This window comes from Puntigrus tetrazona, unplaced genomic scaffold (genome assembly GCF_018831695.1).
Source record: "Puntigrus tetrazona isolate hp1 unplaced genomic scaffold, ASM1883169v1 S000001056, whole genome shotgun sequence".
Lineage (NCBI taxonomy): Eukaryota > Metazoa > Chordata > Actinopteri > Cypriniformes > Cyprinidae > Puntigrus > Puntigrus tetrazona.
Genome location: NW_025048645.1, coordinates 192,117 through 209,270, shown reverse-complemented (window position 1 = coordinate 209,270; position 17,154 = coordinate 192,117). Strand labels below are relative to the sequence as shown.

At 40.2% G+C, this 17,154-nt stretch overlaps 1 pseudogene; it reads right to left on the bottom strand.

Annotated features, from left to right (window-relative positions):
• Positions 1 to 1,532: 1,532 nt before the first annotated feature.
• LOC122340436 lies at positions 1,533 to 13,498 on the bottom strand (annotated as a pseudogene).
• Between the last annotated feature and the right edge of the window lie 3,656 nt (positions 13,499 to 17,154).

Genomic DNA, 17,154 nt, shown 5'->3' with positions numbered 1-17,154 from the left:
GCTCAGTCTCCTTGGTTACCTTAATATTTTTTAAAATCATGTACAGGGAAAGCTTAGTGAGACACAGTAATATGACAGTCATTTCACAATTGTCACAATTTTGGTTTGTGGTCTGCCATCGCTTTCACATTATATTGACTCTCTCACACCACACAGACTGTTACACATTACCCTGGACATTTCCCATATAATATAATTCAGTAATTCAATTAATTTTCATTAAAAAGTTATGAGTTTTAGCGTCCCCTATGACTCTCATTGTCAAGGCGACACTCTGAGACTCTTAAGAAACTCTTAAGAAACTTAAACATGGCATTATATCTTGCAAATAACGTCAGAATGCAGCGCAATAAAAATGAAATTTAACCTATCATAGTTATTTTTGGTCTTTCACAAAGCACAGATTTTGTTTATCTCAAACAAGCCTAATATGATGCACCGACGTAACAAATAATGCAAATTAGCGTAGAAGTCATTAAGCATTCAGTTACTTTTCAAGCTGGCTTTAGCTACGTTGAAAGAAATTGGCAACACTGACTTTCAAACATGTACCCAAAATATGGTTAAGTGAGTACAGACACACAAACACAAAGAATCAGTTTTCTTTGAATTACATTTATTTCTCGGATTGGCTTCCAGCAAACTAGCACACTGTACATATATCACATAAAACAACCTTCAATAAAGATATCTTGAGTAAATTAGCTGACCTATTGCACAAACGCTCTTCATCTGTTTCTGATGAAATTTCTCTTCTAGTGGTGACGGTTTGAGTTAGGGAAGAAGTGTGAGAAGCGATCATGTGAGTGCCAACTAAATCTAAAATTAAGCCTTTATCATAAAACAGTTTATACGGCCACAGTCATTCATTGTCTTGCTAAATATAGAAGTGAAGCGTATCTGTCTAAAGACATCCTGAAAGAGAGCTGAAGAAGTGGAAAGAACGGAGTCACACACTCGGACCAACCGGTGGAGCTCACAGGATCCTGCAGGGAAAGATCACACGGCTCTTCATTCTGTCATCCTGACTGGCTGATCAGGATTTGGTGAGAGAAATCAGAGCTGTGATTGGTCAGATCCTTTGGAACCGAAGCATTTGGGGCATTTTAGAATTGCAGCATCTGTGAATCTCTATGATATGTTCTGGACACATCACAGCAATTTTTCATCCTAATCATTTTTGATGTGATAACAAATAAGTTGCAAATCAAATGTTATTGAAAATGTTTTCACAATTGGAGGTAGTCAGTACTTGAATATAATATGTATTAAAATCTACACACACTTTTATATGCGGATCTAGGAGTGTGTATTTGCGCATACACATTCACAATATTTAACCGTCTGTCTTTAAGGCTCAGCAAGACTAAAGGGAAGTTATTTCTAATACTCTCCTGTATTATAAAGCAAGCAATACAGATGTGTGTATTCAAATATCTACTGTACGTGAGGGTTCATTTACAAGCTATGAGCTGTTCTCTTACTAAACAGACAAACATGCAACAGTGAGATACGTGAGACAGGAAACGTGATATGACTCTGCATGAATGATATATTCCATACAGTATAAGACGCTACAGAGCCAAGACGTCTAGGAATGAAAGTTCTGGAGCTCTACGAAGATGGCGAGGGCTGGACGGCTGCATGCACACAACTGGAATATCTGGAGAAAGCGGGACAAAATGAGCACACTGACGAAAACAGTAGCTTCTTAGCTCATTATATGCATATGTGCTGGCTTACATTAAACAATTAACTGGCTGCAGTCTCCTGTTGCATGATATAGATTCGTGACGCATCGTCCACCATGCTGCCACAGTGAACATCGCTCCTGAAACAGAGGAGTACTCTACACAGTCAGGTGCATGCTCACACTAGCTGAAATGAAATTTCTCTATTTAGAAACTGACAATTGAATCTCGTCTACAGTCAGTCATACTTACCTGTTATCATTAATATCTGTACTATTTCCTGAAAAGCATAAAGGAAGAGATTAATACTGTTAAAAGCAAACACATATGCTGCATTCCTGTTTTAAGGTTAATGTGTTCCAGTTAAAGATTTCACAATAACAAGATCCCTGGGTAAACTCACATCTAGATCACTGCTATTTAAAAAGAAATGACTGCTTTTTAACGTTGGAGACTTTCAACTAGGTATAGGGGTAGAAATGATTTTGTTCATGATTTATACAAATTGACAAGTGTGTTAAGTACTGTTTATCATAAACATCTCAACTTTGTTGCGTCAAAGACACCTGTGAACAGTTTGTGTTAATGTGGGTGGGCTGCTTAATGTGAACAAATGAGCAGTAGCTTACCGTTCTCCACATCGAGCGGACAGGAGCTCATTATGTCCATGGATCTCACAGTGCTGTAGCCAACACTGAAATGAAGAAATGGGGGTGAGAGGAGGAGAGGAGGGCAGACACGTTCAGAGAGGACAGACACTCACGTGTTGGTTTTCTGAAGCGTAGATTTCTCCTCCTGCAGGAAGAGAGCGTTGCTGTAGGACGTGGCAGGTTTACTCGCGTGTGGAGAGAGGCGCTGGTGGGAGAAGTGGCTGCAACATGGTGTCCAGGTCTCACTGGCTTAGCTACACACAAAACCAAAACATCATTTATAGATTAAAATCACTTGCAAATAAGTCATCTTGTTTCTCTCGCAGCTGTCATTGTAAGGTTTGACACAAACAGAAACAGTTTGAAGGTCATGAAAGGTGCGGTACCGATCTGAGCGGCGTTGGATCGACGATAGGATAGCGCATGCGCATGGCGCCACGGATGCGCTCCACCTCCTGCTGGTAACGCGCCCGGCGGTCGTTCATGGCGCCCTGTTTAGCGTCCTTCAGTGCTGCCTCCAGCGCCCGAACCCGCTCAGCCAGAGAACGAAGCGCGCTCCAGCTTCGGAAGCTCACAGCGCAGATCTGCATTATCACGTACCAGCTGTGCAAACATTGGCAGAGAGCAGGCTGTTAGTAGTCACTGCTACCGTTAATTACAAATAGAAGTGCTTTACCAAACAAGCTGTGAATGTAAATCAGCACTAACATCACAGTCAGCTCCAGTCTTTTAGGCAGTGGTGGGCCGTCAGAATGCCAGCCCTAGTTTTACTTTATTTTTCCATGAATGTGGAAAGCTCTTTTATCCAATTATATTTCAGCAATTTTGTTGCGAGGGTCATAGAAGTCTGCCTAAGGCCTTGAGAATCAACAGCTCAGGCGTCTGTATCTGTAACCAATCAGATTTCGAAGTTGGCAGCCCCAGGGCCATCTCGCAGGTTTTCGATAACATCAGCATTTTCTCATTCTTTGATTGATCAGAGAGCGTATAGTCAAAGCTAGCAAACGGCGTCACAAGTTTCGTATGTGCTGGGCACGGTGTGTTACTGTAGGTTTTCAGTGCATTCTGAATAATATTCGCCTTCTGTAAATCAAAATAAAGTACTGAATGACTGCAAAAGTGTACGTTTCTGTTTCGATTGGATTAACGTTTCGATTGGATTAATAAATGTCTGTAAGCACATCAAACGCACTGCATTTGTCATTTTATTAACAGCATTGATGTCTGTGATGCACTGCTCTGCTATACTGCATTTCTGTCTAATATTTATGGTTTCTATAACCGTGGCATAACTATGATGGTATTAAGAAGACTTGGATTAGTTAGCTACATCCCTACATGTCCACTAACTCTCAGAGTATGCATTGGTCATAATTTTTTATACAGATACTATAGTTTGGACAGATATGCCTATATTTTGATATCAAAAACAGTCACTGTTTGTCACTTAATGGCATAAAGTAACAGAATATTTGAAGTATTACATACTTTTTGATCGCAACTGCCACAACATTTGGATTATCAAATTGTATCCCCCTCGCAATGTGTAACTTTGAAACCAACTTGTTTATATATATATATATATATATATATATATATATATATATATATATATATATATATAAACTTTAAAATATGAACATAAACCAGGTGATATCACATTTTTGATTAAGAACATGATTCATATAAATACTTTGCTCAATAGAAAAAATTATACAAAATGGTACAAAATGACACATAAATGTATGCACATGATTACCTGTTTATGAACCTTTGTAAGCTGATCCAGGTTGTTCTCAAGAAAGGAAATCTTCTGTTTCTGAGTGTTAGACCCCCCACTATCATCAGGTCCAATTTCTGTACTCTGTGTGAAGAGAACGAGTTAGAAACACACACACAGCAACAGAACACTTGTTACGCAAAGTACCCTGCTCACACATGAACTCACTTTTTTAACCCGAGTCGTGAGGTCTTGAACGAACAGCTTGCGCAGGTTGTGGAGGGTCTGGAGTTCACGGGCCTAAGACAGAGACAGAAACGGGTCCACTAACATACAGTTGGGGATTAACCTACAATTCTTCATTTTTAGGCCGTACTGACAATTCATAATCATCGCTGTCATGAAAACATATGCTGAATGCTGAAGCCCTGCTTTAAACCTACTGTATACACATGTATGTGAAGCAGAGACTGAATTGCTTTAACATTGTTAGTTATATTCCAAGTTTACTTCATTGTATACGTTCTTTTAAAATGGTCATAAGCAATGAAATGAAAAATCATACAGTATGAGTACAGACAACCAGCCTTCACTGTTTCCACTGAAATGACATTGCTACAGATGTCTTTAATGATGTCTTTCAGTTCTTTTGAGGACTGACTAAGGCACTAGCTAGTGTGTTTGACTAGAAGTGGCGGCTGAATGATGCTACAGAGCTCATTCAAGGACATGGATAAAGCATGAACACCTAAAATTCATGTTTCAGTTGAATGATGAAGTTTAGGCTACCCTGTTGAACTGTAGCTGTTGAACTTACTTTACAGAGCTTTTTAGCTATTTGCTACAATAGCCTCATCAGCGCAGTTCTGTCAGATGTGTTTTCTTTCAGATGAGAATGATGTAAAAAGATGATTAGATGAGTAAAATAAGAGGAAGAGCGTATGAGAAACTTACAACAGTCTCCTCAAGGCGCTTAAGATCCTGTTTGGACTGCTCGTTTCTCTCCTGCTGAAACCTGATGAAAAACCATTATTAACACACACACACTACATGCTCTATTTCCCATCATGTCTTTACAGTAAAGTGTTTGTGCGGTAGAGGAAGGAGACGACGACAGCTGCTCCAGGCAGGCGCGCTCTTGGTGTCGTCCTGCAGCTTGAGGTTGCTGAGACTGGACCGCACGTGAACCAGCTCCAGCTCCAGAGCCTGGTTCTTACTGCAAGACATGTGGAGACAGTGTTAGCACCTCAGTTACCGTGTCCAGAGATTACGCTCAAACGCTCGTCTGTACAGGAAGACTGACTCGGTAAGGTCATCGATGAGGCGCTGCTTCTCGTTAATTTCATCCCGCAGGTGGCTGAGCTGCGTCTGACGAGACTCCGCGTGGAGAGTGGGACGACCGGCGGCCTTCTGCACAAACACACACACAAATATAGCGTGAGAACCCATCATGTCAACCGCATCCCGTTTGGATTCCATGTTTGTTTTGCTTACCTTCCCATCAGCCTCTCTGTCTGCCTTCTCTCCTCCGTCCACTTCTGCCACGTGACTCTCTGATATAAACAGGTATACATAATCATCACCGAAACGGTACAGTGTGCAGCAGCAATACAGAAGTGAGCTCGATCTCAATCTAAAATCTTACATATCCAGTTCATCTGAATGTCCGTTATTGACAGTCTAAAGGACTTTCGGTGAATTTTAATGTGTAATACAGGAAAGACTTGAAGTGCAGACTTTTAAATACAGCTTGGAACTGGTGCGATTATGATTTTAGTAGACGTCTTAAAGGTGCATTATGTAATACTGATAGCTAGTGGTTGAAATGGGTCTTTATATGACTTTGTCTCACCTGAGTTCTGCAGCATGTAGAGCTCTTCACTGAGAGCGTCATAATTATCCTCCAGCTGCCTCTTTTTGTGCTCCACGTTCTGCATGTATTCGGTGAGAGATCGAATCTTTGCCTCGTGCTGCTCACAGACACACACAGACACAGAACTCGTCACATCACGTACTGCTCACTAGCGTCAGAAAGATCATGTCAGGAAATGGTGAGCATAGCGAATGGCTGATGGAGCCACTGTCAATGTTTTAAAAACCGATTTAATGTGGATAGGGATACATCAATTAACCAGCTAATTAATCGTAAAGGTTCTGCTAAAAAAGTTGTGGACAGAGACATATTTGCAATAAACCCAAAACATCAGCAATGAAACATTCAATGTATCAAAATAATCATAACTAGTAAATGATGAGAGACCTAACAGAAGGTGAGTAAAGTCCTGTGCTTAGCGTAAGTTTTATTTATAAATCTGAACCAAATGCCTGCCCAGATTAAGCGTCTGCTCAGAAAACCTACATGCTGCTCCTGGTAGTTCAGGTTTAACAGTGTGTCTCTATACCCTGTGTTTCATCCTGACACAAACGTTTGGAAACACACACACCTGAGAGATGAGCAGCTGGCAGGAGGACAGCTCTCGGCTGGTTTCCTCCATCTTGCGGTGACACTCCAGCTGCATGGTCTCCAGCTGTCTGCAGCGCTTCACCATCGACTTCACCTCCGACTTGATCTTACTGATGTACAGCCGTGCCACGGTGAACTCCTCCTCGATGGCACCGCTGATCTCCACCGGCTACACACACACACACATACAGATTACTGCAGAGACTGTAAACACACACGACTACAACTAGAGGAAACTGCATTAAACGCTTCATGACTTCATGTGTAAATACATTTGTAATAAATCAGAAGTCCATAAATATGAAAACATACAAGTATCTCTCCTCGATCACCAAATATCTGCTGAACGTGCACTAAACACACTGTTCCATGTCCACCGCACCACAAGGATGCGCTGTTTTTGTTTAAATGCACATCAAAAATGTATCGCGGCTGACAGAAGACTGTACATAGCTTGCATCCTGTGCATATTCTCCAAAATGGCGCTACAGTGATGAACTGAGACAAAGTGTCAAGGTGTGTTGACTACTTTTATAGTATGGTACAACCTTTTATAACCTCTAAAAAGATCTCAGAGGACTCTCTGGGCTTACAAGCTTGATTTCTCCATTGCCAACGATGCTGCTGAACTCGCTGAGGTCCTTCATTAGCCCGTTTAACACATCAGCGATGCGCTTCCTCTGCTGCGAGCTTACTTCCTGCATTTGAGCAAGCTCCGCCTCCAGCTCCATCAGACTGGCCTAGAAAGCAACGGAAGCGGTGAAACACTGACGTCAGTCATTCACTGCCATCGAGGACACTGTGTAGCATGAGAACAGGAGAGCAGACATCACCATCTTTAGGCTGAGCTGCTCGGCCAGCTGCTTGTTGTGCAGGTTCTTCTCCTCCACCTCCTGACTCTTCTGGTCATAGTTGACCGCCAGCTCCTCCAGCGCCTGCAGAACCTCCCGCACTTCAGCTTTGGCGCTCTCGCTCTCTGTCTGCAGGCGACCCAGCTCCGTCTGCACCTTGTCGCTGTCTCCACGAGTGGATGCCAGCAGCTGAAGCGAGAAGACGTCATTAATATGAGCAAAACGTAATAGATATTTTAGCTTCTAAAATGGGACTGGATGAGCTATGTTTCGGGAACTAGACTAGTTAGCTAACAAAACCTTTAGACAAGGTACCCCAGAGACCCTAAAACATTCATTATTAAAATATTGCTATTATTTGAATTTCTTATTTACTATATGGTGTGATTTGTTGTTGTCTTAACTGCAAACTTGTAGTAACTTGAAACTTTACAAAATGCTTGTGGTATTTTTGAGTAAATAACATAGAAACAATTAACCACTACAGGACAGTCTGAATGTGACCTCTGACCTCATCCTGATCCAGTATCTGCTCCTTCAGCTTCTCCGCCAGCTGACACTGAAGATTGATCTCATCATCCTACAGAACACAAACACAATGAGAGCAATAAATCATTTTTATTGTGTTTTGCTATAAATCCAGTAATCCATGATCTGATGGATGACACATTATGCACAGTGAAAGTTCATTTGCTGATTTACTCTGAATGAGTCTCCATCTCAGTAATAACGTCCACGAGTGCAAGGTCACCTTATCGTCCAGCTGTCGATACAGTTTTGCGGATCTCTTCTTCATATTTCTGCCGCTCTTCCTCTGAGATCCGCACCACAATTGAGGAGGAGTCAGAGTCTCTCTCTCTCTCCCGCTGACCTTTCGGATGATCTCTCATTATCCAGAGATGTCTCATCATTGCCATCCAGCTTCACCACGTCAGCATCTGTCTGCTCCGTCTCTGGAACCTTCTCTCCTAAAGAAAAACAAAATCACAATGGTTACTCGGTTACTTGTCGGTGAATCAGGATGGGATGGGATGTCATGAGTATGTCATTAAAGTATCAGCTCAAAACTTGAGAATCTGTGTCCCAAATGGCTTATGACTGACGGCTTTGGTGCATTTGTCTATTTATAATTAGGATATGCTCCAAATATTTGAATTAGATGTTATTAAAAAGCAAAACTTGACCCAAACTGCAAGAATCTCCATCGCTGACTTTCATATTATTTTCTGCAGATTATCCTATAATGACCGCGTTTCACACATTATTGGACCTTAATTCTAGTTGACACTGTTGTCCATGATTCCCTTGCATGAGCTTAAAAATGACATTGGTGTCAGTGGACTGATAGTGTGGTTTAAATCTTATGTATCTTGACTGTAAGCATAGTGTTTTGTTAAATGAGGAAATTGGATATAATAAACAAGTTAGTTATGGAGTGCTACAAGGCTCAGTACTAGGTCCTTTGGTTTTCACCTGTCTATGTTTTTCTTAGAAGACATGATGAGAAAACATGGAGCCATCTTTCTTTGCATGAATCCTAATTTACATTCTCATACTCAAAATTTCTATTTTCTCAAGGCCTCATGAAAGCTACCAATTTACAACTTAATGGACTGCATAGGACAACTAGTAAGGTCTTCATTATTGGAACCAACTCCTTCAAATAGGAAAACCATCTAAAAGCTAATACACATGTTACACATAATACACACAAACCTCAGGGATAGGTTATTGTAATGGTTTGATAACATATATAAATATATATATATAATATATATAATATAATATATATATTAAAAAGCCTGGTGGTACAGGAGATCAGAGATCAGAAGTTTAGTCAGTTTAGTAATGAATGTCAAATTTCTATTGTATAAAGCGCTATATAAATAAAACTGACTTGACTGGTCAGAGCAGTCTAAAGGCTTCACCACTGCGCCAACGCCGTAGCTCCAGCTCCAGCCTCTGGATGCTGTCCCTCAGGCTCTTGTTCTTCTCCTTCTCTTTCTCGTACTTCCTCTTCCACTGCTCAGCTGTCAGCTCCAGGTTAATGGAGGCTGTGTTCTTGATGGTTTTAGCACTAACGCACACACACACACACACACACACACACGTCTCAGTCTATTAATTCCATTAATTCAGTGCAATTAATTCTAAAGCTTTCAATCTGCCATTGGTTTACACTGATGGAACTTTAAAAACTCTGTTAAAGGGATAGTTCACCCAAAAATGACATTTTTGTCATCATTTGTCATCACACTCATGTCATCTTGATAGCGTTCACCTTATGGTAGACATTGGCTTTCAAAAAGTATTTTCTTTTATATTATGGAAGTCAATAGTTTTCAATGATTTGTCAATGATTTTGTTCCCAAAATTCTAAAATACTGTTTTTGGGCTGAACAGAAGAAATAATTGAATACAGGCTTGGAAAAAATATGTATTTTCTTACTAAAATAAAAAATACCAAAACATTTTTGAATCAAGATTTACTTGAGAGGTAAATGACTTAAGATATTAATTCTTGCTTTTGTAAAAAAAATGATACTTTAAGAATGTTTTAAGAAAAATACTAAGTGTTGCAGTGGCATGATAAACAATAATAATTTTTTTGTTGGATGATCTCTTTAAGAAGCAGTCAGATTTTTAACAGTCCAGCTGACTTCATTAATTATATACCATTTGTATTTAATTGAATTAAGATAATTTATTTTACACAACAGCAAGGATCTACTCCAATTTTACTTTGTTCTATAGTTTAGGTTATAATTTAATTTGAATTGTGCTTTTCATATTAGTAGTAAGCATGATAACGTGATAATGATAATTGAGATGATAACTGAACTCATGAAGAAACAGGTGAAGGTTGAGTTGGTGTTTTTGCACTAATGTTGTGTAGAAGTGAATGTGTGTGTATGTGCTGGAGGTACCGCTGTCCAAACATGAGCGTGGATTTGGTCTCGGCATCGTTGAAGCTCGAGGGAGAGCAGCAGATGAACATGGTGGTCCGGCAGTTTCCTCCCAGAGAGTCCTGCAGGATCCTGGTCATCTTACTGTCGCGGTACGGCACGTGCGTCTTCTGCTCACACAAGCCAGGGACGTTACATAAGATAACGCCAATACAGTCATAGCACAGTTATATGCGTGCACTTACAGTTCCTTCAGCGAGAGCAGAGATGACATTTCCCAGAGAAGACAGAGACTTATTGATGTTTTTAGCTTCATCCAGAACAGCTCCAGCCGCACCAGTTTTACTGACCTGTGTGTGCAAACACAGAAAACAAGCTTAGCCATAACATTTCGGCACGCGCATCACTAGCGCACATTAATATTAATATCTGCTTTTTTTCAATTCCACGTTTCCTCAAATTGAGTGTTTTCAATGTCATGAAGATGAGGGTCTAAATGAGGCTTCATTCCTTTTTGTTTGCATGTGTCATTTAAAGGGCTTGTGTGTTTTGGTCTAATATCACATGCAAAGAAATGTTCCACGTTACGAGGGGGAGTACATGTCAGTGTTTTCATTTAAATACGACGACATAATGCTTCATGCAACAAAAGACGAGACACCTTCTCGCTGCCAGCCAGATCCACCAGATAGAGCTTCCCGCAGAGCTTCTGCTCCGTCTCCACGTGCTCCTGCTTGATGTTGATCAGGAAGATGCTGTGACTGCGAGAGCTGTGCTCATTCATATCTGAAAACAGAACATCTCATTCTCAAATACCGTTTTTACCGTGACTGAACTGTCAGATTGAGGTGAAGGTATCAGGACTGTATTTGTGCACGGTACGTGCTGTTATTGTGATTATAAAACGCTGTGTGAGGTGAATGGATGAGGTTCGGCTGAATTTGAGCGCTCACTGGTGACAGCGACGTGCCGGTTGGACTTTCCCTCGTCGATGACGTCCATGACCTCCTCAGGACTGGACACGAAGCGCTCGGTGCAGCCCTGACACCACACAAACACAAAATATCTGCTTCATTACAGCTCTTTCTGATTAACTCACAAGACACGTCGGCGGCGGTGGAGGAAAATCACCTTCACGTAAGGGACGCGGTTCTTATCCTCATGCACAGACAGGTTGGTCTTCGTCACTAAAGACGAAAGAAGCACAATAAGGAATGATATAACAAACACTGTAGTGAATTGGAAACTATGCCACTGTTTCCGTTTTCTACAAACCATCCAGAAGATCCCGGATTTTCTCCATGTAGATCTCAAAGTACGACACCTGAGAAAATCAAAGACTGGTTATTTTGAGAGCACTGTAAACTGGGAGGTTTATAACTAGATGATGGATATGCCATTCGTGCCTTGATGTGGAACTCCAGGTTCTCATCCATGGAAAAGATGTGGTTAAAGATGTCCTCTGCGATGCGGGGTATGATGCCCATCTGCTGCGGGTCGTGGAGGTTGCCCTGAAAGAACACATCCAAAGAGTCAAGAGCAGTCAAGAGCAGAAATCCATAGACATTTAGAAAGCAAAACAGTTTTTGCGTTATGCTAAATATCTGCAACATTGACTGAAAGGATTACTTTGGTACAGTGGAGGGTCGTCACTGGCAAAATAATGCACAATTACGGTCTTTATGTGAGAGCAGCTGGGCACCGTGACTGTACGGTCTGTATAGTCTGAAAATCTGTGAATTTATCGGGCATCATTTTTACATTTCAATATAAGCACGCATTATCTTGTGATTGGTTTTGTGAGTGCTTACAGGGAAGCTGGCCAAAAATATTTGATGATGATTTTGTTACAGGCACAGGGTGTATGGATGATATCGTCTGATTTACAGGTGCAAAATTGTGCAATAATGTAAAAGTGTAATCGATATTTCATTTAAAATATATCTGTACCTCCATGGTATGGGTCTTTCCAGAAGAGGTTTGTCCGTAGGCGAAGATGGTGCCGTTGTAACCTCCCAGTACATCTACACAGCAAACAAACATCAGGGAACCGATCTGTTATCATTAACATTATCCCAGCAGACAGTCCGAAATACGAAACATGAGCCTCTGCTGAGTCACACGCTGACCTTTGACGATCTGCTTGGCACAGGTGTTGTACACCTGCTCTTGGGTGGTGTTGGTGGGAAACACGCGGTCGAAGACGTACGGTTTTCCCTGCACACCCACACGGAGGAAGAGAAGAAACACAAGTCAGGTATTGATCAGGCCGCTAATCACAGAGTCATTCCGGCTTCATCCTATATCCGACCCAAAACTAGCTCAGGTCAAAATGATCGATTTCTTGTTTATGCCCAAAATATCATTGGGATATTAAGTAAAGATCGTGTTCCGTGAAGAAATTTTGAAATATCTCATCATAAATATATCAAAATCGCTACAAACTTCATTTGGACTCATTTAAAGGTGATTTTCTCATGTTTTTCAAACAGCCAACTACTGTTCCATCCCAACAAACCATACATCGGTTCCCGTTTTATTGTCCAGTAGCACACATTTAGCATTGCATCACCTTTAACCATACATTTCCTTAATCAGTAAACAGCTGTTACACTGCAGCCATCATCAGCCACTCCCTGCATTCATTCACTCTCGCTACATAAACAACAGGCATGCATATAGATACACAGACAGATAGACATCTCGCATATATGAAGAAGGTCGGTCGCGAGGAAGATGACCGTAATAAGACTCAGAGGACGATGTTTTTGAGCTGGAGATGACGAGGCCTACAGGCTCGGGATGTGCTGACGTCACAGCCGTTTACTCAGCATCACCGCCGTCGTTTACCTAAGCGTTCAACATAAAGAGCCGCGCGTTTCTTTAACGATCACTAATCAGAATCATTACCGCGATGATGACGGTGTCGTCCCCTTGAAAGGTCGGCAGGAATTTGTCGCCGCGCAGGATCTCGGCCTGATTCAGAGGCCTAAAGCGACAGAGCACTTTAATGTTGCACTCAGCTGCTGCGTCCGTCATGATGCCGCACGGTAACACGGGATTCGGAGGAAACGGAAAGCTACGTTTATAGAGAGACGCGAGACGGCAGGGCTCTGGAGGTCCTGGGATGCGGTGGTTGTGTTTCGCAGGCAGCTGCTCGTGTGATTGTGGCGGAGGAGGAGGATGCTGCTGCTGCTGCTGATGATGATGATGATGATGCTGAGGCTGAGGCTGTTGTCATGAGGGAGGGAGACAGGGCGTGTCCTCTTCGCTGCCTTCGCTCGTCACGGACCCGTCACACTTCGATGCGCTCGCAGCAAGCGTCGCTGTTATTATTATTTGTAATTTAATTAAAAATGATCTGTTTTGCCGAAGGAGAACGTATATTAGCTGTCACGTGGTGCGTGTTACTTTCCTCAGCGCTGTTCAGGCTGGACCAATCACAGCCGGTTACTGGATAAGGGTTATTTATCATGTATGTGAAGATTAAAGGAGCGGGTTTCCATTTAAACCGCAAGCAGCCAAACTTGAGACGACAAAATTTTTCATCGCACAAAAAAAAAAAAACATTCTTAAAATCAAAATTGAGTTGAGATTTGAATGCTGTCTAAGGGAGGCTTGCCGCGCCCTCTAATGGACGATGCACGTTTTTATATTTTTTTAACGAGAAATTTAGCATCCTTTGTCAGAGAGAACAGACCCAGAAAGTTATTCTCCGCTCTTTGATAAATGAGTGATTTGCATAGTTTGTTGTTGTAGCGCCATCCACCAAATCCGAAGACAACTTATTAATTAAAGAGCATAATAATTCGAATCTTTACAAACCCTGCTGAAAAAAAAAACAGCATATGCTGGTTAGGTATGCTTAAACCGGTCCTTTGCTGGTTTAAGGTGGTCTTTTTGCTGGTTTATGCACGTGACCAGCATAAACCAGCAAAGCACCAGAATAACGTGAATACAAAATGGCAAATTACATATAAATGTTACATATAAAACGAAAATAATATACAATAAATGATAAAGCTAATGCAAACACACATTTAATAATATTAAAATGCTATGTTCAGTATCTAATAATTAATAATATACTAACTTTTAAAAAGGTTGTTGAGATTCATTTAAGGGGGAAAAAACAATCAAATCAAAATCTAACCAAAAATATAAAAAAATATTTTCATTAAATTAATTAGACAAATGCTTGAAGTAGTAGGAATGCATGCACTGTACTGTAAATAAAACACACTTTGCTGGTTGCTAAGTGTAGATATAAACAGACACAGAGATATATACAGATATACACAGATTTTGTAAGTTACTAGCATTTTCTGATCATTTTTCTTCATTTTCTATAATAATAATGATAATAAGATAAGATCAGATCCACTTTTACTGAGTGCATCTAATTCACGCTGTGTCCCAGTGCGTATCCATCTGTAGGAAACAAGATTTTTGGGTGTTTTTTCAGCTGACCTCAATCAAAAATGAGAAAATTTTCTTATAAGAATAAAATACAAATGTTATATTACAGTGTCTTTGAAAATCTTTGAGAGTTCTTAGTCATTCAAATCGATGTCTTTCATGATTGCTTAATCATATTTAATCAAGTTAAATAGTTAAACTATTATATTAATAGAAAGACACAGACACATTGCAAACATGCACGGACATACATGCACACACACACACACACACACACACACACACACACACACTGTATTGCGGTTTTAGATATTTGAAAGAAGTGACAGGTGCCAGCTGTTTTCAAAATTGTAAAATATCTATGTGCAAAATGATAAACTTTAACTAAATGTGGTTTTAAATTTGATTGAATATAATTTTAACCTTGTAACTTATAGTGCCACTAATGGTCTGATCTCTATGAAACTTTGCTGTAGTTCTGTAGTGGTTTGATCGAGATCGAGTTTGCAAAAGTAGTTTTTTTTAACATATTTGTGAATAATTAATGAACAATTTGAAGCAAGGTTGTGCATTATGTCTATTAAATGATATGTACCTTTCGTGGATATGTAAAACGCCACATCTTGTTAGTAGCAGACTGCTTTCAAAATTCTTACAAACCTTTAAGGCCACGGGTTTCGTTTCGACTGACCCTTCTTAACCTTGTCAAATAGCTGCTTAAATTGTATTGCACAATGGCGGCCATGTTTTCTGAGATACGAAACCAAGTAAGCGATTTCAGTGATAATTCCTGAATGTCACTTGTACAATTAACATGTACTTGACAAATCGTAGCTTGTGTATGATGTCCAAATTTAGCCCAAAATAAAAGGAAAACTTTGATGTTTTGTTTTGTGTAGTCTTGTAAACTACACTAATCGTACTTCTCTCATTCAGCACAAATCCAAATATTCCATAATAATCTAATATTGGCAGTGTAACTTATGGAAATGCTAAACTATTATTACGTAAAGTCAAAGTTTGAGCTGATGTTTGGTTTGACTGTATTTTCTTTTGATGAAGAACCAGCAGAGGGAGCTCTTACCTCTGAATGAACTGTGATCGCTTCCTCTGCTACTACTTCCTGCTTGTAGATGCAGGCCTTTCACTGGTATTTAGCATTAGAGTTAGCATAAGCCTTGTTTCTCGGTTGATATTCTCTGGACGCCTCAGACCCCTCATTCATAACATCAAGTTAGCAATGCTGTGTGTGTGTGTGTGTGCACCAACACGATCATTTCAGCTGTATCCTTATCAGGAGTATCAACTTTAAACACTCATCTGTTAATTAAACCAAATATATCTTGCTGAGACCTGGCTATGGAGTTTTGCCTCTGTAGTGGACATTATATTTTTGTATGACCTCACACGTCACAGTTTTAAGCCTGGATGTCCTGTACAGAACACATTCAGGGATTTTCAGAGAACAGAGAATATAATGTTTCACCATGACCTCACCTTCTCTGTTTTTTAATACGGCTAAAATTAATGTAGTGAAATTCTAAATCTTTATGGAAAGATTATATTTTGTAATTGTTATTTTATTTTAATAAAAGCTAATTGTTTGCCTCTTATCTTTGAAGCAATGAAAAGATCATGTAGAGAAAAAAGGCAATTCAACAGCGAAAGGACAGAAGCATTTGTTTCCATCTGCAACAAGTGTCTATCCATGTGTAAAGAATATAACTTGGAAAGACATTTTAAGACTACGCATGCTAACTTTTATACCATATTTCCACTGGGCTCTGATGTTTGGAGGCAAAGAAAATGTTGGGCTATCTGGATGCCATGAACAAAGACGTCTTACCCTGTATGGAGCTTGTACAGAACAAGACAGAGCAACATCAGCATCCTTAACGAGAGATTTCATGAAAAAAAGAAAAGTTCATTTACCAATGCAGAGACTGTCAAAGAGTGACTTTCTTTGAAGTTCATCTAGTTTTACATGAGAATCTTGTTGATATTTGAAGCACCCATATTATTTTTTTAATTACCTTTCATGAATTGCAATGTAGCTTTTTGTAAGAATAATAATAATTTAAAAAAGAATTTATTATGAACTGCTTTGTTGAAAAGAGTGTCAGAAACCCTTGCCTCACTTCCTGTTATCAATTACCTGTTTATATTCATAATACCAGCCTACAAACCTTTTCAGATTATTCTATTCTAATCTGCCCTCAATCACTGTAGTTGTAGCTGAGGCCAAACAGAGTACAGCAGGCGCTAGAAATGGCAGCATTAATAAAAAAGAAAAACTGCTTTAAAACACCACGAGGCACGCCAGAGGGATGAGCAACTCCACACAACTCCACACAAGCCTGCAGTAACGTCCTTTCTCTTGTGTCTTTTAGACTGCATGGTGTGACCAATCAGCAACCACCCAGCGGTGGTGCGTCCCCTCTTAACCAGTGAAG